Here is a 27,481-nt window from a genome sequence, read left to right as displayed (position 1 = left end):
CTTGATTTTTAGGTTCGCTTGTTGATAGATATGTATTTGTTGTTCATAATTTTTCTCTTTACTTTTTTCTTCTTCCTCTTCTTTAAGAATACCTTTCAGCATTTCATATAATACTGGTTTGGTGGTGATGAACTCCTTCAGCTTTTTCTTATCTGTGAAGCTCTTTATCTGCCCTTCAATTCTGAATGATAGCTTTGCTGGGTAGAGTAATCTTGGTTGTAGGTTCTTGCTATTCATCACATTGAAAATTTCTTGCCACTCCCGTCTGGCCTGCATAATTTCTGTTGAGAAGTCAGCTGACAGTCGTATGGGTGCTCCCTTGTAGGTAATTAACTGTTTTTCTCTTGCTGCTTTTAATATTCTCTCTTTGTCTTTTGCTCTTGGCATTTTAATTATGATGTGTCTTGGTGTGGTCCTCTTTGGATTCCTTTTGTTTGGGGTTCTGTGGGCTTCCTGGACTTGTAAGTCTATTTCTTTCACCAGGTGGGGGAAGTTTTTGGTCATTATTTCTTCCAATACGTTTTCAGTATCTTGCTCTCTCTCTTCTTCTGGCACCCCCATAATTCTGATGTTGGTACGCTTGAAGTTGTCCCAGAGTCTTCTTACATTATCTTCAACTTTTTGGATTTTTTTTTTTTTGCTTTTTGCTTTTTCGGTTGAGTGTTTTTTGCTTCTTTGTATTTCAATTCTTTGACTTGATTCTTGTGTTCCTCTATTCTGTTTCTGGGTCTCTGTGTAATATTTTTTATTTCAGTCAGTGTATGTTTAATTTCTAGTTGGTCCTTTTTCATATCTTCGAGGGTCTCGTTATATTTATCGGCCTTTTCTAGGATATTCTTAAAAAGTCTTATAACCGTGGTTTTGAATTCTATATCCAGTCGTTTGTTTTCCTCCATTTCTTTCGTTTGTGATCTGATTCTTTGACCCCGCATTTTCACTGAATCCCTGAGTTGGTAAGGTAGATATTTGTGCTAGGTTTCCAATATGGCCCAGTGGGTCTGCTTCCCCAGTTAACCTGAGGTGGACACTCTTGGTGCACCCCTTTGTGGACTGTGTGTACAGCCTTGTTGTAATTAAGTCTTTATTGTTGTTGGTATCACTGGGAAGAATTGACCTCCGGGCCAGTTGGCTGTAAGGATCAGCTGTGTCTATGCTGGGAGAAGTTCGGTGCTGGAGACAGCCTTATAGGATTAGACTTGCCAAATTGCAATAGCCTCTGTGCTCAGCTTGGATGGGGTGGAGTCTCAGTCTTGGCTTCCTGTCAGCCTTGCCCTTGCGCGCATGTGCGCTTTCAGTCCTCCGCCTTCCCCAGCTCGAGTCTCCGCCTGAGAGTCCAGACTCCCCCCACAAGAGCGTGGTTCCCCAGGGACTCGCCTGGAACTGGGGTTCACTGCAGTCAGAACTGGGGCTCAGTGCCGTCAGGAGCCTCTGACTCCCTTCCCCTAGGGAAAGCCCGTGGCAACCTCCGCAGCCTTTGTGCGCACTGGCGCGAGAGCGCTTTCAGTCCTCCGCCTTCCCCGGCTCCCGAGTCTCCGCCCGAGAGTCCAGACTCCCCCCGTAAGAGCGTGGGTCCCCAGGGCTTTGCCCGGAACTGGGGTTCAGTGCAGTCAGAACTGGGGTTCAGTGCGGTCAGAGGCTTCCTTCCCCCTTCCGCCAGAGAAAGTCAGCCAGGCTCTCAGCCGCCCTTCCTCTCTGCGCGCACAAAGACCCTTTGCCGTACCTCCAATTCTCTGTGAGCTTTTCTCTTTCCTTCTAGTTGTAGAATTTTCACTCAGCCAGCTTTCCTGTGGTTCTGGATGGTGTCCGTTCTGTCTTTTAGTTGTAGTTTTGAAATTGTTGTGCGAGGCAGCAGTTTAGGTGTTTACCTATGCCGCCATCTTGGTTTCTCCTCCTTGAACCAATAAATCTAGAATAATTTGATATCAAAATAGGTACTTGAGTAATGGATCATAACATGGCAAATCAAATATGAAAACATGGGTTCATACTGTATACTATAAATAAATGAATAAATGTTTGATAAAGAATGGAATAATTACACCCTTTCAAAGTAACTTTTCACAAAGTAAAGTTATTTAAGAGGAAATGAATAACTTTATAGGAGATGAACCTGACATATAACACCATAATCAAGTGACCAAATTGAGCATCACCAGCACTGGGACATATAAAAATCATGTACCACTTGATAACACACAATGATAAGAATACAGTATCCCTTCTGTGATATTTCTGGCCAAGATTCATAACCTGTATGTAATTGTAAGGAAAGATCAGACAAACTAAAACTGAGGAGCAATCTACAAAAGAACTGGCCTGTAATTTTAAAAAATATCAAGAAAAGATTGAACAATTGCTCCATATTGAAGGAGACTAAAGACACATTATGGGTAAATTTTTAAAAATGACAACAGATATAATTCACATCTCATAAACTTCAACCTTTCAAAGTATATGAATAAATGTTTTTAGTTTATTCACAAAGATGTGCAATCATCACCATCATCTAATTTTAACACATATTTTACCTGGAAATTTTACCAAGGAGGTAGAAGATATGACAACTATAAGACATTGTGGAAAGAAATTGCAGAAGACACAAAGAAATGGAAAGATAGTTCATGCTCATGGGTTGGAAGAATTAATATTATTAAAATGCCATAATACCTAGAGCAATCTACAGATTCAATGCAATCTCTATCAAAATCCCAAAGGCATTTGTTCACAAGAACAGAATAATCCTAAAATTTGTATGGTGCTACAAAATAAACTGATGAACAAAATAGATCCAGAGACATAGAAGCATGGAACAGACTGATGAATTTCAGAGGGAAGGCAGAGGATGGGGTGTGTGTGGAGATTAATCAAAGAATTTATATGCATATATGTATAACCCATGGACACAGACAATAGTGTGGTGAAGGCCTGGGTGGGAAGGGTAGAGGGGGGGTCAGTGGGGGAAAAAAAAGGACATTTGTAATGCTTTGAACAATGGAGATAAATTTTAAAAAATAATAATAGAACTACCATATAATCCAGCTATCCCATTTTTGGACATTTATTCAAAGTATACAAAAACACAAATTAGAAAAGACATGCACACCTATGTGCATCGCAGCATTATTTACAACAGCTAAGATATGGAAACAGCCTGAATGTCCATCATCTTATGAGTAAAGATGATTTAATATATATTCACAATGGAATACTCAGCCATAGAAAGGTAAAACCCTGCCACTTGCAACAACACGGATTAAACTTGAGGATATTATGCTAAGTGAAACAAGTCAGATAGAAAAAGACAAATATCACTCATATGCGTAATATTTTAAAAACCAAACAAATGAACAAACTAACAACAAAATAAAAAGAAATTTATAGAGGCAGACAACAGATAGAAGGTTACCAGTGGAGGGAGGGCAAAACAGGTAAAAGGCGTCCATTATATGGTGACAAATGGAAACTGGACTTTTGTTGGTGAGCATGATGTAGTATATGCAGATATCAAATAATAATATTGCACCTGAAACTCATAATGTTATAAAAAACAATCTTATATCAATAAAAATAAAAAATAAATAAAACTAGATTCACACACACACACAATTTAGAATATTTTCATAACCCCATAAAGAAACATACCCAATAACAGTTACTCTCCATTCCCTCTACCAAAAACCACAATCCCTAGGTAACACTAATCTTTTGTTCTATGAATTTGCCTATTCTGGAGCTTTCCTATAAATAGACTCATACAATATATGGTCTTTTGTGACTGGCTTATTTCACTTAGCATAATGTTTTCAAGTTCATCCATGTTTTAAGATGTATTAGTACTTCATTCTTTTTGTAGGCTGAATAATATTCCATTGTATGGATATACCATATTTCATTTACCTATTCATCAGTTAATACACATTTGGGATTATGATAATCCTATCAACATTTGTGTATAATTTTTTTTAATGGACAGCATGTGATTAAAAAACTAGATGTTGCCCTAGCTGGTTTGGCTCAGTGGATAGAGTGTCAGCCTGTGGACTGAAGGTCCCAGGTTCTATTCCAGTCAAAGGCACATGCCCGGGTTGCGAGCTCGATCTCCGGTAGGGGGCAAGCAAGAGGCAGAAGATCAATGTTTCTCTCTCATCATTGATGTTTCTATCTCTCTCTCCCTTTCCCTGCCTCTCTGAAATCAATGAAAATATATTTAAAAACAACAACAAAAACTAGATGTTATTGGGATGTGGCTGGGATTTTTGGCAGAACTTGAATAGGGCTAAAAATTAGATGATACAGTACTATCATTTATTTTCTGGTATTGATAGTTATATTTTGATAACCTAGTATTTCTTGTTTGTAGAAAACATACACTAAAGTATTCAGAGTTGAAGGGGCATCATGCCAGTAACATATTCTCAAATGGTTTAGGAAAAACAGTTCTTTGTACTATATTTGCAACCTTTCTCTGTTTGAAATTGTCTCAAGAGAAAGACTTCCAAACTCATTTTATGAGGCCAACATCAACCAGATACCAAAACCAAAGAAGATGCCACAAGGAAATTACAGGCCAACAAAGATACAAAAATCCTCAATAAAATATTAACAAACCAACTTTAATAATACATTAATAGGATCATACACCAGGGTCAAGTAGGATTCATTCCAGGGATGCCAGGATGGTTTTCTTTATGTTGCCTAATTGCTCTTATTAGGACTTCCATTGCCATGTTGAATAAAAGTGGTGAGAGTAGTCATCTTGCCTTGTGACAGAATGGTTCAACATCCACAAATCAATCAGTAATATACCACATCAACAAAATGAAGGATCAAAACCACATACTTATTACATGCAGAAAGAGCAGTGGCCCATGGGCCATAGTTTGAGGACCCCTGCTTTGGTGAATTTCAACATACATTTATCATAAAAACTCTTAAAGTAGGTATGCCAAGCCCACAGCTAACATCATACCCAATGGTAAAAAGTTGAAAGTGTTGCCCCTATGATTAGGAACAGGACAATGATATATATTGTCATCTGTTAAAAGTAATAAATTCAGTACAGTTGCAGGATACAAAAATCAATATACAAAAAATCCTGTCGAAGCACTCTTTCTCTCTTTTGAGCATGCCCATGCCTTCCCCCAGGCCTATTCTGTCTGCCTTTCTTTTGCCTCTATAACTGGTTTCCTGAGCCCATGCAGCCCAGCTGGCTCACCTTTTCTATCTATTTTTCTATATTTTCTCTTATAATTTAAAAACAAAACAAACACCAAAAATCTGTTGAATTTCTATACAACAATAAGAAACTATCAGAATGAACTTAAGAGAACCCCATTCATAAATGCATCAAAAAGATATACCTAGGAATAACTTCAACCAAGGGGGTGAAGGACCTGTACCCTAAAGATTACAAGACATTAATGAAATTAATGAAAGATATTGAAGACAAAGAAATGGAACAATGTTCTGTGCTCATGGATTGAAATAATATTGTTAAAATGTCCACACTACCCAAAGCAATCTACAAATTGAATGCAATCTCTATCAAAATTTCAAAATAAAAAGCTTCTGCACAGCAAAAGAAATCATCAACAAAATAACAAGAAAGCCCACTGCATGGGAGAACATATTTGCCAATGTTATTTCTGATAAGAGTATAATCTCCAACATTTACAGGGAACTCATTAACTTAACAAAAGGAAGATAAACAAGCCAATCAAAAAATGGGCAAAGGACCTAAATAGACACTTTTCAAAAGAGGACAATACAGAAGGCCAAGAGACATATGAAAACATATTCAAAGTCACTAATCATCTGAGAGATGCAAATCAAAACAACAATGAGGTACCATCTCACACCTGTCAGAATGGCTATTATCAACAAATCAACAAACTACAAGTGCTGGTGAGGATGTGGAGAAAAAGGAACACTCATGCACTGCTGGTGAGAATGCGGATTGGTGCTGCCACTGTGGAAAACAGTATAGAGTTTCCTCAAAAAGTTAAAAATGGAACTCCCATTTGACCCAGTAATCCCACTTCTAGGAATATATCCCAAGAAACCAGAAACACCAATCAGAAAGGACATATGCACCCCTATGTTCATAGCAGCACCATTTACAATAGCTAAGATTTGGAAACAGCCTAAATGCCCATCAGCAGATGAGTGGATTAAAAAACTGTGGTACATCTATACCATGAATACTACACTGCACTAAAAAAGAAGGAACTTTTACCATTTGTAACAGCATGGATGGACCTGGAGAGTGTTATGCTAAGCAAAATAAGCCAGTTGGAGAAAGATAAATATCACATGATCTCACTCATTTGTGAAATATAGTGAACAACATAAACTGATGAACAAAAATAGATCCAGAGACAGAGAAAACACCGAACAGACCATCAAACTTCAGACAGAGGGTGGCGGGAAGGGGGGTAAGAGATCAACCAAAGGACTTGTATGCATGCATATTAGCATAACCAATGGACATGGACACTGGGGAAGTGGGGGCTTGTCCTGGGGGGTGGGAGTGGCAGTGGAGGTGGTGATGGGGGAAAAAGGAGACATATGTAATACTTTAAACCAGGGGTCCTCAAACTTTTTAAACAGGGGGCCAGTTCACTGTCCCTCAGACCGTTGGAGGGCCGGACTATAGTTTAAAAAAAAAAACTATGAACAAATTCCTATGCGCACTGCGGGCCCAGGACGAGTCGGCTGCTAAGCAGGACAGGCAGTGGCACCCGGCGGGCCGGATAAATGTCCTCGGCGGGCCGCAGTGGCCCATGGGCCATAGTTTGAGGACCCCTGCTTTAAACAATAAAAAACAAATTTCAATGGCATTTTTCATAGAAATAGAATAAACAATCCTAAAATTGGTATAGGATCACAAAAGACCCCAAATAGCTGAAGGGCTCATACTCCATGATTTCATACTATATTATAAAGCTATTAGTGGAGCGGTGCACAAATTTGTGCACATTGAAAGTGAATTAATTAGAAGAAATACTTTAATATTGCTATTTGCCCTGCCCCCAATCACCATCCCCTCCCTCTGCCGGCTGGCACCTGCCTTGGCTGGCCTGGCACTGCCTGCTTCCTAGCCCTGCCCCCTGCCAACTGTTATTCCACCGTTCGGTCAATTTGCATATTACCCCTTTATTGTATAGGATAGTAACCCAAATTCTACGGTATTGGCATGAAATCAGACACACAGATCAATGCAACAGAATAGAGAGCACAGAAATAACCCCATGCATATATGTCAATAAATTTATAAGCCAAGAATATACAATGGGGAAAGGGCTGTCTCTTCAATAAATGCTATTGGGAAAACTGGACAGCCATTTGCAAAAGGATGAAATTAGACAACTATCTTATACTATATGCAACAAAATAACTCAATATGCATTAAAGACCTGAAACAATAAAAATCGTAGAAGAAAACATAAGTACTTCACATTACATAGGTACTTCACATTAATCTTAGTGATGATCTTTTGGAATTGACACCAAAAGCTAAGGCAACAAAGGCAAAAATAAACAACTGGAACTATGTCTAACTAAAAAGCCTCTGAACCGTAAAGTAAACCAACAAAATGAAAGAGCAACCTACCAAATGGGAGAAAAAATTTGTCAGTCATATATCTAATAAGGGGCCAATATCCAAAATATATAAAGAACTCATTCAACTCAATAGCAAAGAAACCCAAGCAATTCAATTTTTAAAAATTGGCAGAATATATGGATAAATATTTTTTTCCAAAGAAAACATACAGGTAGTGAACAGGTACACAAAATGATGCTCAACATCACTAATCATCAGGAAAATGCAAATCAAAACCACAATGAGCTAGCACCTCACATCTGTTAGAATGGTTATTATAAAAAAGACAAGAAACAACAAGTATTGGCAAGTGTGCAGAGAAAAGAGAACCCCTGTATACTGTTGATGGGGATGTAAATTGATGCAACCTATAAAAAACAGTATGGAAGTTCCTCAAAAAATTAAAAATATAACTACCATATCATTCAGATTTCCACTTCTGAGTACTTTTCTGAAGAAAAAGGAAAACACTAACTTGAAAAGATGTATGCATTCCCATGTTATTTACAATAGCCAAGATACGGAAACAACCTAAGTGTTCATCAATGGACAAATGGATTTAAAAACTCAGCCATAAAAAGAAGGAAATCTTGCCATTTGTCATAACATGGGTGGATCTAGAGGGTATTATGCTAAGTGAAATGAGACAGAGAAAGAAAAATACTATGTGATCTCACATGTGGCATCTAAAAATAAAAACAAGCTCAGAGAGAGAACAGATTGGTGGTTGCTGAGGATAGGGGTGGACAAAATGGGTAAAGGGAGTAAAAAAGTACAAATTTCCAGTTATAAATAAGTTATGGGGATGTAAGGTACAGCATGATTACTGTAGTAATCATACTGTATTAAATATTTTAAAATTATTAGAACAGTAAATCTTAATTCTCTCATCACAAGAAAAATATTTTTTATAACTATGAATGGTGACAGGTATTAACTAGACATACTTTGGTGATCATTTCTCAATGTATACAAATATCAAATTGTTATACACGGGAAGCTAATATAATGTTACATGTCAATTTTACCTCAATTAATAAAAAAGTTTAAAAAGAGTCATTAGCATTGTTTTAGAATTTCTAGCTAATAAATTAAGACAAGAAAAAGAGATAAGATTCAAAATTAACTTAAACTATTCAAATGAATACAGATGTTTAGCAAGTTTAACAGTTAACACAGACACACAAAAACATAACTTCCTTAAAAATAAAGAATAATCTGATAGAAGACCCAATCCAGAACACATTCTAGTTTAATGACATACAAAACTGCAAAGCAAATAAACTGGGAAAATTATTTGGGATAAATATTTTTTGCACTAAAACAACTACTACAATCTATCAAGTCATTAAGAAAAATAAAACTGCCCTAATAGAAAAATGAGTAGATCTGAAAAGTTAATATCCCAAAATAAGTAATTAAAATGGCAATAGCCAAATGAAAAAAAAAATGTTCAATCGCCCTAGTTATTAAAATGCAAAATAAAACGATGGGACACCATTTGTTTTTGTTCTTCAAACTATTAAAGATTAAAAAAAAAAAGATTATGGGGCATGTTGTAGACAAATTGGTATTCTTACTGTTTGTGGCAACACATACACATTAGTACAACTTTTCCACAGGACAATATGACAAACATACAAACGAACTAAAACAAATTTTTTTAAGCCTCACCTCAGGATATTTTTAAATGACTTTAGAAAGAGAGGAAAGATAGAAAGAGAGAAACATCGATGTGAAAGAGAAATATCCGGGGACTGGAACTGCAACCTAGGTATGTGCCTCCACCAGGAATCGAACCCGCAACCTTTCTGTGCACTGGATGACACTCCAACTAACTGAGCCGCACTGGCCAGGAATGAACTAAAAACATTAAAACATCTTATCTTTTAACCCAGTAATTTCACTTCTAGGAATTTACCCTAATGTATATAAACCTTAGGTTCATAAGTGTTTATTGAAGTGTTGATTATAATGACAAAAAAAATTAAAAACAACCAAAATGTCCAACTGGGGACTGTTTGAAAAACAACAAAATTTTGATATGACTAAATATTATGTAGCTAGTAAAAATATTGTATGAAACATGTTTACAAAAGATAGCTTTTGCAAAGTGCTGTTGACAATTTATATGTGTCCCTGTAATAAAGGATTGTACTAAATGGACTCGAAGACCTTGCAACTCAAAGTTGAGGTCCATGGACCAGTGGCTTTGACATCACCTGGGAGCTTGATGAAAATGCAGATTATTGCTTCCACCCCTGGACATCATGATCAGAATGGGTATTCTCACAAGATTCTCATGTACATTCAAAAGTGAGATGCAGACATGGAAGGTGCCCCCTAACTCTCCACTTCTCCATCCACTTACGTTGTTGGAGTCTCCTTTAGCCATTCCTCCTCCACCTACTCTTGCACAACCTACTAAATATCCATTTAATAACAATCTATACTAGTAAAAGGCAGAAGACCTGAGTGTGATTTGTGATCAAATGGGTATAATGAGCCTCCAAATTAATATAATCTGGTGGATGGTTCTATTCCTTATTGGTGGGAATTTGGGGTGGGGGCAGCAGTCCCACTGAAATCCATTGACAGACAAATGAGTGTGATGTAGTCAGGTATATTCTCCTTGAACCCAATGAACCAGAACATACCAAATCTCTCACCTTCCTGTATGATTCTCATCCATTACTCTAGTCAGCAATTTTTGGCTGCCTACCCACTCTTTGGGACTATCTGCAGAAAGGAAATGGCATTCTGCCTTCTGAGTAGCATATGCACATTAGTCCCATCCTCCAGGATAGTACTCTTCTTGTGCAGACATAAGCTTCCAGCTTTCAACAGCTGATCATCCAAAACTTCATACCAATAAATAGTGGAAACAGAACCAGACCTCATGCATAAGACAAGAACCAGAGCAGTTAATGACAACTGGATGTTAAATAATGGGAAAACCAGGCCCCACTTCTCTGGTAGTTTCATCTTCTTCCAGTTCCCAATTCACAATACCTTATGCTCTGCAACAACCAGCAGCTTTCAACACTCCCATCTTCTGTGCCTTTCCTGTTACCTCAATCTGGAAGGCCCTTTTGGTTGTCGCTGCCTGAATAACCTCTGCTTGATCTGAAGACTCAGCTCAGGATGCATCTGCTCTTCCAGGCAGCCTTCCTTCAACCTCCAGGCTGCATGACACCTGCCTCTCTCCATTCCCGTAGCACCTTGGTTTAACCTCCACTGTATCGCCTTAGACCAGTTCTGTCTAATAGAAATATAACAGGAGCCACATACATTTAAATTCCTAGCAGCAAAGTTTTTTTTATTATTAAATATGTTTTTATTGATTTCAGAGAGAGGGAGAGATCGGGAGAAATATCAATGATGAGAGAGAATCATTCATTGGCTGCCTCCTGCATGCCCCACACTGGAGATTGAGCCTGAAACTCAGGCATGTGCCCTGACTGAGAATTGAACCATGACCTCCTGGTTCATGGGTTGATGCTCAACCACTGAGCCACACTGGCTGGGCCTGTTGCAAATTTTTTTTTTAATTAAAAATAAGCAGGTGAAACAAATTTTAATTATGTGTTTTACTTAATCCAGCATATTCAGAATGTTATTTCAACAGGAAATCAATACCATACTAAAAATTCATTATTTTACAGTTTTTATCATTTCAAGTCTTCAAAATCCATTGTGTCCTTTACACGTAGAGCACATCTCAATTCAGACTAGCCCCATTTCAGGTACTCAGTAGTCACACTTGGCTAGTGGTGACTGTATCAGCCTTACACTGCAATAATCTACCTATGAGTCTGTTGTCTCCACTAGAAGTAAGCGGCTCAATGGCAAGGTCAATGCCTTATTTATAGTCTCATCAGTGTCACTTCAGTGCCTGGTACATGATGAGCACTCGGTAAATGTTAGCTAAACTGAACTGACCTGAAAGTATTTGGAGAGAAAGTGGGATTTTAACAGCTGTTCACATGAAGAGGACCTTAAGCATACTTGTAATATGATGATAGGAATAATAGCTAATATTTTTGTCTTGGACAATGCTCTGTGCTCTGTTCAATGTGTATCTCATTAAACCCTCACAATAAACCCATACTCTATGTACTGGTATTGCCTTCACTTTATGGAAAAAGAAACTTGACCCCAACTCATACTGCTACTCAGTGGAAGAGCCAGGGCTTACTGGAATAGTTTCTAGAACAAAGTAAATGATAAACACACCCACAACCCCAATAGACAAAAAGTAGAAAAATGATATCCACAGATGTTACACACCTACTCCAAGAGGTTAAGGCTTCTCCTGAGTCTCCATTACCATCCCCACCAGCATCTTCTCTGGGACTCTGATCTGTGGAGTCTGCCTTCGGCAGTGTGTAACTCTTTTCCAAGTTCTTGAACCAGCCCTTCCTGGTTTGAAACTTACTGTATCGCATACTTGCCATCTAAATTGCTTGCATTCTGCCTATCTTGTCAAAATGGCAGAGCTTTTCACAAACCATTCCAGTGAATAAAGTCACTTTTCTCAGAACCTAATCTCCCAGTATCTGGAGAAAGGGTAGGGTATAAACAGCTGGCTTTGCTCCACCACTGTCCCCAGGTCCCGGTCTCACTTACATGGCCTGGAGGGGGTGGGAAGGAGGTAGCAATCGCTGCTGATGTGTGCTTTTGTTTAAGGCAACCAGGCTCAATTGTGCTTCAGAAAAATGATGCAGATTGCAAATTTTTATTCTTCTGGTGTACAAAAATTCCATTATCTCTAAACCCCAGGAACCAGAACCACATCTGGCAAAGGAAATAAAGCTGGAGTCTTAAGGAAAGAATCGATTAGGAGCTTTGAAAACAGGCAGCCACATTTGGATTTGATGTGGTGGGAAATAAAGAACACTGGAGGGTTTCTGAGCACACGAGTGATGTGATGAAAACAGTGATTAAGGAAGATGAAATGCAAGCAGGACAAATTGAGGGGAGGGGCTGGGATCAGAGAGGAAGCAGTCATCTGGGCCCAGGGAGGTGGAGAGAGCAAGAGAAAAATCAGGCGTTTTAGGAAACGGACCCACCATTCTATGTAAAATAGTTAACATATGCCCATCCCCAAATCACTTTACTACCAAGTTACTACCAGATTTTTATTCTCTTACTCTATTTGAGAAGGCAAAAATAAACCCGTGAGGAGCTAAATATTTTCATTAAAATGATAATAACATTTCATCTGTGAATATAATGGTGTAACTGTATGTATACCCTGCTGAGAAAATGAGCTTGCAGAACAGTACATGGGGCAGAAATGGAGCACAAAAAAATTTGTATTAGGCCCTTATTCACAGAATACAAACACAATGAAAACAAAAAAATATTTAAAGCAGCCTCATGTGGATGAAGCCCAAATGACAGAATATAATCCCCAAAGTGGTAGCCCTGAGCCTGTCCCCAACTCATTGCCCTTCGGGACTCTAACAGCATCCTAGCCAAGTTAGGATGGCAGGAGGTATAGGTTGACTCTCAGGTGGACCAACATCATTTGCCAAAGCCCTGCCATCATGTTCTTCAATTCTGGATGCAATTTTATATGTTCCAGAGACTTAAGTTATTTTCATCCAAGTTTAGGTCTAGAAAGCGTCTTGGAGAACATCTGCACCCATAGCTTATAAATATTTCCAAGCTGCACACCCCTTTTTCCATTTAATCTAATAGAGATACAATGGATAAATATTAAAATGGGCACCTTGAGGAAGGAAGGAAGAACTGAGGTGAAAGTCCAGAATTCCAACTACTCATTCTCCCCTTCTCTGTCCCAACACTGCCCCGCACCCCACAGGACTTAGATACACTGTAGCAGACCCAGACGGCCTCCCTCAGAAAGCAGTTTGCAAAAACACTAAAGAGTCCAGAGCTTTTGTTTGGTTTTGGCTTCTTGTGACAGAGGAAAAAAATTGAAGCCCAGAAAGTTTAAAACAGGATTTCCATTTCTATCCACATGGCATATTAAATAAAAGCCTTCTTCTAGAAACACATAGAATTCTAGCTAAATACAAATACCCATTTAAATGTATAAAAGGAACTCATAAGGACATAAACTCCCCAATTTGAAAATATGGGTATAACCTATAACCCTCTGATTCCATGTCTAGATATATGTCTCCGGAACAATTTTTTAAATTCTTAGTGGAGATGCATCATTGGGTCATGAAATCACTTTGGTAAATTGCAACCAGCATATTTTTGGGGTGTGAAATAGACTAGGTTAAACTGGATTATAACTGAATAGAAAATAAGGGTGAGCATTATTTTGAGAAACCTTTATTCCACATATATGTGTATACACACATGACAAATGCAGCACATGTATGTGCTGGGCTTCCATATAAAATGTATGTTTAACTGTGGGTGCAGATAAAACTTTCTGGAAATGTTAATTTAGAGAAGCTTTTGTATGTTAGTATAGGAAATATATAAGAAGATTCGTTGAAGCACTGGTTAAATAATGCAAAATTAAAAGCAATCTAGCACTTCCAGTCAGGATGGTGGATGCTATGCTCATCTCCAACATCAAAATTACAACTAAATTACAGAGCGACCATCATGGAGAACCACCTGAAGACTAGCTAAACAGAAGTCCTATAACTAAGGATGTAAAGAAGAAGCCACAACGAGACCGGTGGGAGGTCTGAGAGACAGAATAGGCAGGTCCCATGCCCACAGTGTGGTGATTAAGAATTGGGAGAGATATCTCAGCTGTGGAAGTCCCCCTGAGGAGTAAGGGACCCCCGACCCTGCTCCCCAACCTGGGGCACCAGTGCCAGGAAGGGGAATCCGCCATAACATATGGCTGTGAAGATCAGCAGGGGTCACATCCAAGTGATGGAGGGCTGCTGGAGTCCCAGGTGTTTCTCTTGAGGGGCCTGCTCACTCCCTCACTCCCTCCCTCCCTCACTCACAGGTTCGCTCATTCTGAGCTGTAGCTCAGATGCAGCACCTCAGAAAGCACCAGGGACATACAGGGAGGAACGGAAATGACTGGCCTCAGGGCACAGCTGACTGGAGAGGCCTGGGTCGGGGCAGCTCTCGCTGGGATAGAAGCATTGGCAGGTGCCATGGCTCCTTTGTTGAGCTTTACCCTCACCAAGCTGACAAGTGCAGACGGGCACCAAATCTCAATTCTCCATTAACTGGCTTAACACTGTTCACCAACTTGTTTACCAGGCCTTATCCCACCAACTCTCACTAGAGGCCCAAGCCACGTCCAGTGGCTTTTCCACACAAGTGGCCTGCCTTTGCTCGGGCTGAAAACTTTCCAAAAGTCTCTCAGAAGTCCACAATCCCCAAAAAGCAGCAGCTGCTAGCCTCTGCTTGCCCTTGCTTCTTGCCGAGTCGCCCCAAGCCCAGAACAAGCGGCGACCAGTCTCAGCTTCCGCAGCTCCTTCCATCAGGTGCCACAAGACTGGCATGAACTGTGGCCAGTGTTGGTTTGGAATGCAGCATCAACTAAGAAGCCACAAGCTCAGCACAAGTGGCAGCCACAAAAAGACTCTAACCAGGGCACGAATGACAACTGGCCTCGGTTCACAGCATAGCCTCTCCAAGTGCCTCCAAACCTAGAAAAAGTGGTAACCAATTATCCATCACTTTGTAGTTCCCACTAGGTGGTTCCAAGCCAGGCACAGACAATGGCCAACCTTGGCCTGCACTGGAGCCCCTCCCCAGAGACTCCAGAATCAACATACCCAGTGGCCACCTTCAGATCACACAAGAGCGCCACCCAACCAACTCCACAAATGACCCACTCCGCGGGCAGACTCAGCTGGCATTAGAAGCCTGCTAAAGTGACTCTTGGTCCATGGGGTCAGCCCCCCGTCCCCACCCCACAACAGCTTGTCTGCTGTAGTCACAGCTAATCTTCATAGCCAGTCAGCCTGACGATTAATCCCAGCCACAGATGTGCTAACAGCAACTAAGTTTCAACTACAATAGGAGGGCACACACAACACACATAAGAGACAGCCTTAGAGCATCCAGCTTAGGTGACCAAGGATACAATGCCACTGGGCCTCAAGGACACAGCCAAAGCAGTTCTAAAAAGACAATTTATAGCAACACAGGCCTACCTCAATATCCCTGATGAACACAGATGCAACAATTCTCAAAATATTAGCAATAGATTAACAAGATCATACAGTAGGATCAAGAAAGATTTATTCCCAGGTGGCAAGGTTGGTTCAATATATGCAAATCAATGAACATGATATACTACATAAAAAAAGTGAAGGATAAAAATCATAGGAACATATCAATGGATGCATAAAAAGCAAAAAGCATTTGACAGAATCCAGCAGCCATTTATGATAAAAACTCTCAGCAAAGTGGGGCTAGAGGGAGCACACCTACACATAATTAAAGCCATGTCTGGACAAACCCACAGCTAACATCATACCCAACAGTGGAAGCTTAAAGCTTTTTCTTTAAGATCAGGAGCAGACAAGGATGCCATTTTCACCACTGTTATTCAATATAGTATTGGAAGTTCTAGCCTCAGTAATCAGACAAAAGAAAAAAAAAAGGCATCTGAACTGGAAAGGAAGAGGTAAACTGTAATAATTTGTAGATCATATGTTACTATATCTAGAGAACCCCAAAGATTACATAAAAATTATTAGAATAAATGATTTTAGGAAAAAAATAGGATACAAATGAAATAATAATAAATAAGTTGCATTTTTATATACCAATAACAATCTATCAGAAAGAGAAATTAAGGAAACAATTTACAATTGCATCAAAAGTGTCAAATACCTAAAAATAAATTTAACCAAGGAGATAAAAACCTGTACTTGAAAAATGATAAGACATCAACAGAAAACTTGAAGATGATACAAATAAATGGAAAGATATATCATGCTCATGGATAGGGAGAATTAACCATTAAAATATTCATAACACCCAAAGCAATCTACAGAGTGAATGCAATCCTTATCTGGCATTTTTCACAGAACCAGAACAAATAATCCTAAAATTTATATGGAACCACAAAAGACCCTGAATAGTCAAAGCAATCTTGAGAAAGAACAAAATTAGAGGTATCATACTTTCAAACTATGCTACAAGGCCACAGTAATCAAAATATCATGGGTACTGGCAAAAAACATATAGGTCTTTGGAACACAATAGAGAGTTCAGAAATAAATCCTTGCCTATATGGTCAATTAACGTTGGAGGCAAGACATACAATGGGGTAAAGACAATCTCTTCAAAAATTAGTGTTTGGAAAACAGGACAGATACATACAAAAGAATGAAACTGGTTCACTTTCTTATACTACATACAAGAATAAACTCAAAATTGACTCAAGACTTCAATGTAAGACCTGACACCATAATATTCCTAGAAGAAAAATATGTATAGGCAGTAAAATCTTCGACATTGCTCTTAGTAATTTTTTTATGTCTCTTCAGGCAAGGGAAACAAAAAATAAACAAATGGGACTACATTAAAGTAAAGAGTTTCTCACAGAGAAGGAATCAATCAACAAAATGAAATGACAATCTATTGAATGGGAGAAGACCCCAGCCGGTGTGGCTCAGTGGTTGAGCATCAACCCATGAACCAAGAGTTCACTGGTTGATTCCTAGTCAGGGCACATGCCTGGGTTGCAGGCTCTATCCCCAGTAGGGGGTGTACAGGAGGCAGACAGTCAATGATATTTCTCTCTCATTGATATTTCTATCTCTTTATCCATCTCCCTTTCTCTCTAAAAGTAGTAAAAACATATTTTAAAATAGTGAATGGGGAAAAAATATTCACCAATGATAAGGGGTTAATATCCAAAGATCTAAGATACTAACACAACTTAACACCAAAAAATACCTGAACATACATTTCTCCACAGAGGATATACAGATGGACAATAGACATATGGAAAGATGCTCAATGTCACTAATCATCAGAAACATGCAAATTAAAAACACAGTGAGATATCACCTCACACCTGTCAATACATCAACAAACAACAAGTGTTGGTGAGAAAATGGACAAAAGGGAGCCCTCATGCACTCACTGTTGGTGGTAATGTTAATTGGGGTAGCCACTATGGAAAACAGTATGGAGCTTCCTCAAAATATTAAAAGTAGAAATACCAAATGACCCAGCAATTCTACTTCTGGGTACTTATCCAAATAAATCTAAAACTCTAATTTAAAAAGATATATGCACCTGTATGTTCATAGCAGCTTTGTTTACTATAGCCAATATATGGAAGCAAACTAGATGTCCATCAATAGCTGTATGTATAAAGATGTGGTACATACACACAGTGGAGTATTACTCAATCATAAAAAAGAGTGAAATCTAGCCCTGGCTGGTTTGGCTCAGTGGATAGAGCGTCGGCCTGTGGACTGAAGGGGCCCAGGTTCGATTCCGTCAAGGGCATGTACCTTGGTTGCAGGCACATCCCCAGTAGGGGGTGTGCAGGAGGCAGCTGATTGATGTTTCTCGCTCATCTGTTTCTAACTGTCTATTCCTCTCCCTTTCTCTCTGTAAAAATCAATAATATATATATATTTTAAAAAGAGTGAAATCTTATCACTTGTGACATGAATGGATGTTGAGGGTATTATTCTAAATGAAATAAGTCAGACAGGGACAAATACCATATGATTTTACTTTATGTGGATTCTAAAAAACAGAATGAACAAACAAAACAGAAACAAATTGGTGGTTGCCAGATCAAAGAAGGTTGGTGGTGGGATTAAAAATGTGAAGGGATTAAGAAATACAAACTGCCAGTTATAAAAATAGCCACAGGGCTGTGATGTACAACATAGGGAATACAGTCAATAATACTGCAATGTCTATGTATGGTACCAGATCGATACTAGACTTATTTGGGTGATCACCACATCAGGTATATAAATGTGTAATCATGAAGTGAAATACCGGAAATTAATATAACAATATATGTCATTTGAAATAGAAAAATAAAATAAAAATTTAAAGAAGCAATCTGATTGTTCATCAATAGAAAAATGAATATATATATATATATAGTGGTCTGTTCATGAAACATTACATCACATAACGTTAAAATGAATGGACCAGAGCTATGTTTCTGAAGTCTAATGCTAGATTTAGAAAAAGCCAGTGTGCTTCCATTTATTTAAAGGTTCAAAACATGCAAAACAACAGTACCTACTGTTGAAAGATACATATGTATACGGAAGTAGGAAAGCATGCAAATTCAGGACAGTGTTTACCTGTGGGGCGGGAGGAATGCAAATGGGACTGAAGAGGAATCAAGTAGGTCTGGAGTGAACTTGTCAAAATGTTAGGATGGCCTAGAACTCAGTACTGACACACAGAGTTTGGTTATTCTATTCTCCCTATTTTTTGTTGTTGTTGGTTTTTAAAAATGGTTTTGTAAGTCACAGGTACTCACTTGAGACCAGATGGATGATTGGAGGGTAATCTGGAAGAAACCCAGGACAGGATCCTGACTGAGTTCCAAGCTAGTCTTCTTTCCACGTGGCTCCCAGTTCATGATCTGTCTGTAAATAAAGGATTTGCATCGTTTTGGTTCTAATCTTAGTAATTTATTTTTACCTGAGATATATTGTTCCCCAAAGACCATCAGGCCACATCTGCTCTGGCCAGAAATAGCACAAAGCACATTTACTCTGTGAGGCTGAGCTGTTGCTTCCCAGTTTGGCTCTGTTTTCCAACCTTGCTCACTCATTGCAACAAAAGGCTGAGCCATTGGAAGGTCTTTAGAGAGAGAGAGAGAAAGATGATCTAAATATGCAAAAAGTATAAAGGTGGGAAGAAAGAGTGAGAGGGGAAAAGAGGGGGGAGGGGAAGGAACAGGAGAGGGGGAGGAGAGAAAGAGAATCAGCTTTGCATGAGGAAATAGACAAACTCACAGGAAGTGATCAAATAAAGTCAGAATATTGCAGAGAAACCATGAAACAAGCATGGGGTGTATTTTAGATGTGTATAACTTGAAGTAGTAGCACTTCTATAGACTTTGAGCACAAATGCACAATCTAATAGGAGGGAGTTCATTAACTTTTTTCTAGTCTATCGTATGACAAAGACAAGGAGACAAAGGATACTTTGGCAACTCCTGGAGACCCTTATGCAGAGAGATTTATTGAGTTTTGGAAAAATCCAGGACAGTGGTTTTTATCACTGCATCCTTTATACTCTTCAAGTTATAGAAGAGGCACTTCTTTTTCTTTTCTAAGCATGGCTTCCAGGTCAACTTGAGCTTTTCAGGTGGTGAGCCAAAGCTTTCTGCTGTTGGAGGCAGTAACCCGGACAAGAAGAAGATAACTCCTATAGTACAGGATCTGTGACAGATCATTCTCTGGAGTCAAACAGCAAATTGGACATAACTATGTTTCAGATTCTTCTCACCCTGGGATGCCTACGAATGATATGAACTATGAACATATTCTTTCTGTACTGCTGGAGACAACAGCCCTGTAACAGAACTCCTTGTATTGTTATCGAGAGCAATGCAGCAACCACTAACGTTGATTGAGCACACACTCTTACAAATCCCTTCTGTCATTTAGTCTCAACCATCTTCCCAGGAAAGTACTCTTGCTAGCCTCCTTTTATAGCAAACAAAACCGAGACCCAGGAAGGTTAAGTCATATACATCGGGTCCCCTGAAAGAAGTGGTGGAGCCAGGATTTGGAGCAGCCAGTTGCTGTTAACAGACTGGGCTTTTATGTGCCACGCTATGCCTGGGAGACAGTATCTATATATATAAAACCCTAATATGTAAATAGACCGAATGGCAGAACAACTGAACAACTGGTTGCTATGACATGCGCTGACCACCAGGGGGCGTGCACAGAACATGGTGGACGTCGGCAGCAGGTGGCAGAGCGTGGACCATGGTGGGCGTCAGCTGCGATGGGATGGTGGAGCAGGTGAGTGGGGGCACCAGGCCAACGTGGGGCACTGGTGCTGTCATCAAGGCGAGCCTCTGGTGGTTACTGAAAATTCTTTGCTCCTGCATGCCATGGTCTCGCCTGGTACCGGCCCCAATTGCTTGGTGCCATCAGCAGGTGTGAGTGGTGGCTGCCAGCCCCAATTGCCCCTCAGGGCTCCTCCACCTCTCCCTGCTCCTGAGGGGTGTTCGGGGCAGCAGCCACCACTCACACCCAGTGATGGTGCCGGCCCCACTCACACCCGCTGCTGGCACCTGCCCCAATCGCTCCGCCTGGTCAGCGGGTATGAGTGGGGCTGGCATCGTCAGCTCATGGGAGTGGTGGTGGCAGGAGCAGGGCTGCTGGCAGACAGGGGACTGGGTGCCACAGTGGGAGGGCGCAGAGGATGGGCCGAGACCCTGTGCCCACCACAGCCTCGCGGCCCACAATTCCTTTCAAGGTGCACAAATCCGTGCACTGGGCCCCTAGTTTAAAATAAAGTGGAGGCAGCTATTGAGATGACAGCATCAAGTTATATGAGGACCAGGGGACCTGGGCTTCAGATACGGCAGATCTAAGGGGGAAATATTCACCTGTCAGTGAAGGTGAGGATGGTTTGCTGAAAATCAGAATTCTTTCCTTGGAGCTCCCAGCAACCTAGAACATCCGCCACGGGGCACCTATGTGTCCTACCCCACCTAAATTATGGCTAATTCTGCTATGTCCCTCAACCCTCAGACAGCACAAGTGGAGATGGACTTGGAAATTATATTGGATGAAAGTTGGAATGCTTAAGCTTGAGTTCAGGGTTGCCACTTACTAACTAAATGGATTCATTTCTGTGAAATAAGAAAAAGAATGCCTGTTACTTAGAACAGGCAAGTCAAACCAGATAGAGGAACAGAGAACTCTGTACACATTGTTGACAAATGAGATATTTTTTTCTTTGTTCCATAAGTCAAAGCAGAACATTACAACAAAATATCGGAATTGTCTTCGCAAGACCCATGCAAATCTCAAAGAGCCTTCCTTTTCCTTTAGTACTAGAGGCCCGGTGCACGAATTTGTGCACCAGTGGGGTCCCTCAGCCTGGCCTGTGGGATTGGGCTGAAACAGGCTCTCTGACATCCCCCAAGGGGTCCCAGATTGCGAGTGGGTGCAGGCCAGGCCGAGGGACCTCACCGGTGCATGATCGGGGCCAGGGAGAGACAGGGGAGGTTGGCCAGCCAAGGAGGGACCACAGGAGGGCTCCAGGGCGTGTCCAGCCCACCTCACTCAGTCCCAATCGGCCAGACCCCAGCAGCAAACTAACCTACTGGTTAAAGTGGCTGCCCCCTGGTGGTCAGTGCACATCATAGCAAGTGGTTGAGCAGCCTTAGCATATCATTAGCATATTATGCTTCGATTGGTTGAACGGTCGAGCAGATGACCAGACACTTAGCATAGTAGGCTTTTATTATATAGGATTATTAACATTGGCCAAGTCATTTTTCCTTTTTTATTCCATCTCCAAGAGGAGGGGTATTAATCACCAAAGTCTTTTCTAATTTTGATATTTTGTGATTTATTTTGTACCAGATCTAGGAGAACTGGACTGGGGTTTCTAAATGGTAGTTTTGGTACTTCCAAGTCACCTTATTCTTCTAAAGTAAACAATCATTGCATTCCTAGGGCCCCACCAATCACACAGGATCCAGGAGGAAATCTAACAGCCCACAGATATAATTACAATGGTTCTAATTGCCCCGGGTTCAAGTAGGGAGGGTGCATTCATTCTAAACACTTCTGTTCTGGGTAATGCCAGACACAAGAGGAAAAAGTTTGAGAAAGCTTCCAGCCCTGTGATCTCAAGCCACTGCTTCACTGGTAAGTGTCACTTGAAAACGATGTCAGGTATGACCAGCTAAGGCAAGCTGGGAGCCAGAGCCAGGAGCCCTCCTGGCTTCCTGCCTCTCTGTGTTGGTCTTTTCCCAGCAAGACACATCAAGTGTGGCAACTCTCACTTGTGGGAGTGACTGCAGCGTGGTCCTGAAGCAGCTGTGTGCCTGCTGAAGGCTTTGCCAGTCCCTCCAGAATAGGGCTGACCCCATTCCAAGGGAAGCCAGCCCCTGAGGAGCCTAGGGACAAGGCTGAGAATGACAGGTCCATTTTCAAAGGAAAGGGGGTGATCAGTAACCCCGATCACAGTCTATGACATGGACCCTCCCCCTGCCATCCATCCCCTGGGTTCTGCAGGCTGAAGCCGATGATAGGAAAAGTCACTTATGCAACATGTAGCTGTCTGCAGCCTGGAGATACACATAATGCCCATGGCCGGAACCGCTACAATGAGATAAGCCTGGGTGGGCTCCCAAATCACCGTGCAGTGGACACGCATCAGTGATTCATTCCTTCTGTGTCTCTAGCGGGCCCTGCTCACTCCTGCCTGGGGCCTCTGCATTGGCCACTCCTGAAAGCTTGGCCCTCAGGTCTCACACAGCTGGCTCCTTTCTGCAATTGAAATTTCATTTGCAATATCATTTTCTTAGACCTCCCGTGCATACAGCCTCCCTTGACTCTCTATCACAACACTCCATTTTACATTTTATATAGAACTTCTCATTATCTGAAATGATTCTGTTCATTTGTTTTTCTGGTTTATTTTCTATTTTCTCCTCAGAATGTTAACTTAATGAGAGCCAACATCATCTCTGTGTTCTCCAAACTAGCCCAGCACCTAGAAAAATATGTAGCAGATGAGAAGTGTTCAATAAAAGCCAGTAAAATTAATTTGCTAAAGGGTTAATTCTATTTAGGACACGTGTGTACTAGCAGTGGTGAGATTTCAAAGCTTCAGGGTAGTTTTCATAGACACTTTGAATATGCCACCGTTTCATGAACCATCCCCTATCCTCGCCCCCATTAAAGATCTGACAGTCACTATAATCCCTAGGGAGTGGCTCCTGGCAGCTCTATTTATACTACATAACGTTTTCACTGAGGAATGAATTTGGTTTTAAGCAATAACAATGACCTATCTCAGTGCACTGTGATTTCAACAGATAAGTTATTATTTTTCTCGATTAAGAACAAATCAGGAGTGAAATCCAGTGTCAGTGTGGCAGCTCAACCATAGAGGGACCTTGGCTCTTTCTCCTTTGCACACTCTGTTCCTAGCACACAACTTCCATCTGGTGCTTGTCATATCATGGTCACAGGATGACTGCTGCACCACCAGGCATCGCATCTGAATTCCAGAGGAGAGGAAAAGCAAAAGGAGAAAGAGCCATCCCTGCCTGGTAAATCTGTTGCTTCTTTTTATTGGGAAAACAAAAGCTTTCCCAGAACCCATATCCAGCCACCTTTATTTACATCTCCGACATTAGTGCTGGGTCACATGGCCACCCCTACACCAATTACTGACAAAGGTAAACGATTACTAGGACTGCTCAGGGGTGGGGAACATCTGGCCCTGGGGCCATATGAGGCCCTCGAAATAATCTGGTCTGGCCCTGGTAAGGCATTTGGGGTGAGTTAAGTAAATGTTTGACCAAATATAGCAGGCTAATTTTTAAGTCGATCATTTTGTATGGCCCACAAATGATGTTATAAATAACCAAATGGCCCTTGGCAGACAAAAGGTTCCCCATCCCTGGCTTAGATTGTCACAATTTATCCTCTGGGGCTGGAGAAAGGACCTATTTTTCTTCAGAGCAAGGTATTGCCACATTCTCCTCAACAAACAGATGTGTCATAACTAAATGAACTAGAGTAGACTTGCCTCAAAGTCAGAGCTGAGGCTTACAGAAGCTGAGAGTTAAAGGCAGATCCCTTGAGCTGTCACATTTTTTAAGTTTAAGATTTGATTGGGCAAACTGTTTAAATTCTAGCATGTGCTCAAATATACTCACCGTATATTTCCCTTTTCTGTTAAGCTAGCTCAAGATAGAGTCTGTTATTTAAAACTAAAGGGTCTTTGTTACTGAGCATCTTCTAACCACCAACGTTCTACATGGGCAAGAGGCTGCCCTGCATGGGTGCTGTAGAGGGTCAGACAGTACACCCACACCTCCCTCCAGAAAGATTCTTTGTACCAAACACTGTGCTCCTCCCGGGGCAACCCAAACACCGAGACATCATGTCATCAGCCCGACAACCTTCTCCTCCTCCTCATCTTCACAAGTATTTGCTGAGCTCCCACGTGGAAAGAGAGGGCTGCTGGGCACTAAGGGCCTGCCTGTGACAGAGGAATGGGAGCCATTCAATAGCACCCACACTAGCTAGGGAAGGAATGGAACGGTGGAGATGTCACATCACAAATCTATGTCAAAGGCCAAAAACATATCGTGCCTTCCGATTATTAGCCCAGTACATTTTTTTTCTTTTTTTTAAGCCATCGGATTATTTAAGGCATGTACACAGACACACACACACACACACACACACACACACACACACACACGGCCATCTACACCCCTACAATCAAGAAAGATCCCAATGAGTGAAAAACCTGGCAAGTCCAGCTTATTATTCCGTCCCTGCTAATAGCCACAATGAATATTTTATGAGAGATTATAAGGACTGTCACTCAACTATTTTAGAGGGCTATCTCTACAGATCTCTTACTCTGTCATCTATGAACTTGATCTACATTCTTCTTCAATGTATACATTTTTTTCAATTTATGTAAATTTTAAACAGGTTTTTCAAAACATGTTGCTTGCAGCTTACATGTTTCACATGAACAAATGGTTCCATGATCATATGACTTTGGAAACACCTGGTTAAAGAAAGCTGAATGGCTTCTTCTTGCAAGACACTAATAGTCTAATAAGCATAATGAGTAGCCAAGAGAGGGATTTACTGTGTGGTATCTTCCAAATTTGTTTAACCACACATATTTTTCCTCGGCGTATATTGAAAGGCTGGTGATTGAAGAGAGAAGCTTTGGGAAGCACTGCAGGGGGGAAGATACAGGAGTTAAAGCCGAAACTACTACCTCTTTTAAGTATCCAGAGGCATGTGCTGTGACTTGGTGAAGTAGGTCATGTCCAAACTTATATGTACCCCTAGTGAATGTCACTAAATAGTGAGCATCATCCCTTAGTGCCCTGTTCCTAAGTTCTACATCACAGCTGCTGTCTTGGGTGAAAAGCACAAGGAGCCAGCAGGGAGTGCACTTGGGATCTGGAGCTGATCATGTTATTTCTCTGATCATCAGGTTCCCCTCCTTCAAAAGGAGCATGACAGACCATATGAGAATAAGGTCATTATCAAAGGCTCAACACCCTATTATTTTTCTTCTGTTCTAACCTTTATCAAAGACATTTTCAACAATGCGAGAGTAAGCAGGCCGCTTTGACCTCAGTGACAGGATACATAAAAACTTATTTATCTTGTTTAGATCCACCTTCTCCAAAAGACCACTTGGTACAATATAACAAATATCCTGTTTCCCAATATACAAACATTTCCCTAAGATACCTGGCACCAATTAGGCTGCTTCATAACCTGTATATACTTAAGCATCCTTACAAAATGATTTTAGGAGAATTAAATGCCAAGATTGACAATGGGTTTGCCAAAGCTTCATTACAGGACATCTACAAGTAAACCTTGCTTCCCTGAAAGCCTTTTTTCCAGGCACAGAGAGATCCAAGTCAAAGAACAAAATAACAGGACAAACTCTTTATTATCACAATGTAATAATAAAAACTGCAGTTTATGGAATAAGTCCAGGGGAACTTTATCTCTAACTCTAAAGGTTCAACATTATCAGCCATTTGTTAATCAGAACTTCATTGTTTTTCTTTATCCTCAAGATGAATATTTTCAGTCTATATTAATAAGGATTCGTATTCCCCTAAATTTACTTTGACCTTATGCTCTCCTAAATTGAATCATTTGAAATGTTCTGTGTAAAAGGAAATGGTCTTCTCTATGGCAATAGGAACAAGAATATTAAAAGTCACATAGTGTAACAAAAAAAAAAACAAACTAACAAGAGCATCAGAAGAACAAGATTGTAATCAGTGTTTAGAGAGCTGTTGCCATGAGTTGAATCTTGTCTTTCCCAAAATTCATATTTTACAGTCCCAATCCTCAGCTCTTTATAATGTGACTGCATTTGGATTTAGGGTCTTTTGGGTCTAATCAAGTTAAAATGAGGTCATTAGGGTGGGTCCTCATCCAATATGGGTGTCGTGCTTAAAGAAAAGAACATTTGGACACAGACTCAAATAGTAAGAAGATGATATATTCAATAGATAAGGGAGGAGATGGCTATCTGCAAGAATAGGACAGAGGCCGAGAGCAGGTTCTTCCCTCACAATCCTCAGAAGGAACCAACTCTGCCAATACCTTGACTTTAAACGTCTAGCCTTCAGAACTGGGTGGCAATAAATTTCTGTTGTTTAAGACACTCAATCTGTGGTACTTTGTTATGGCAGCCCTGACAAAATAGCTATATTTTGGGGTAAGTCTTCCAATATCTCTGGGTCCATTTCCTCATCTGTAGCACGAGGGGGGTAAATGGACTTTGAAATTGCTTTTATGTCTAAAGGTTAATGATCAAGGATGAAAGTAGCTTCTCACCAATTCTCCTGAGATGTAAACACTCACCATCTTCTGAGAAAAGCTTTCCCTCTTATCTGCAGATCAATGGATTGGAAGCCGTCTTTGATACTCCTGTCTGGCTTTCCTAATTTATATTTCAGTAATGACTTCAGGGAGCAAAATAAGGAAGAAAGGAGACTCAAAGTAACTCCTATGAAAGGCCACAGACTTATAAGTTTATATCATTTTATAAGAAATTCATCATTTGGAAAAATTGGCTTATAATAGATCCTAAGGGAAGTGCTGGGGTGGGATCAGTTGAAAAGACCAATAACAAATTCAAGTTTCATGACATGGTTCCCCAGAACAGAACCTCTGTAAATTAAAGCACACATTTTTTGTG

The 27,481-nt window shown here is 40.5% G+C and overlaps 1 protein-coding gene across 8 annotated transcripts in view; it reads right to left on the bottom strand.

Annotated features, from left to right (window-relative positions):
* The window catches only part of LOC308247867 (uncharacterized protein), a 139,546-nt gene that overhangs the window by 20,803 nt on the left and 91,262 nt on the right, over positions 1-27,481 (bottom strand). For 5 of the 8 annotated variants that reach the window (XR_013960575.1, XM_080667626.1, XM_080667629.1 and 2 more), the window contains one exon: positions 19,044-19,152. The gene's annotated coding sequence lies outside the window, so the exon portion shown is untranslated. Of the gene's footprint in view, positions 1-1,720; positions 1,907-19,043; positions 19,153-27,481 lie in introns of all 8 variants that reach the window. The other 3 variants (XM_080667624.1, XM_080667628.1, XM_080667623.1) reach the window with 1 other exon arrangement.

This window comes from Plecotus auritus (assembly GCF_963455305.1).
Source record: "Plecotus auritus genome assembly, chromosome: 5".
Classification (NCBI taxonomy): Eukaryota; Metazoa; Chordata; class Mammalia; order Chiroptera; family Vespertilionidae; genus Plecotus; species Plecotus auritus.
The sequence above is the reverse complement of the archived record's forward strand: the minus strand, read 5'-3'. Positions and strand labels throughout refer to the sequence as shown.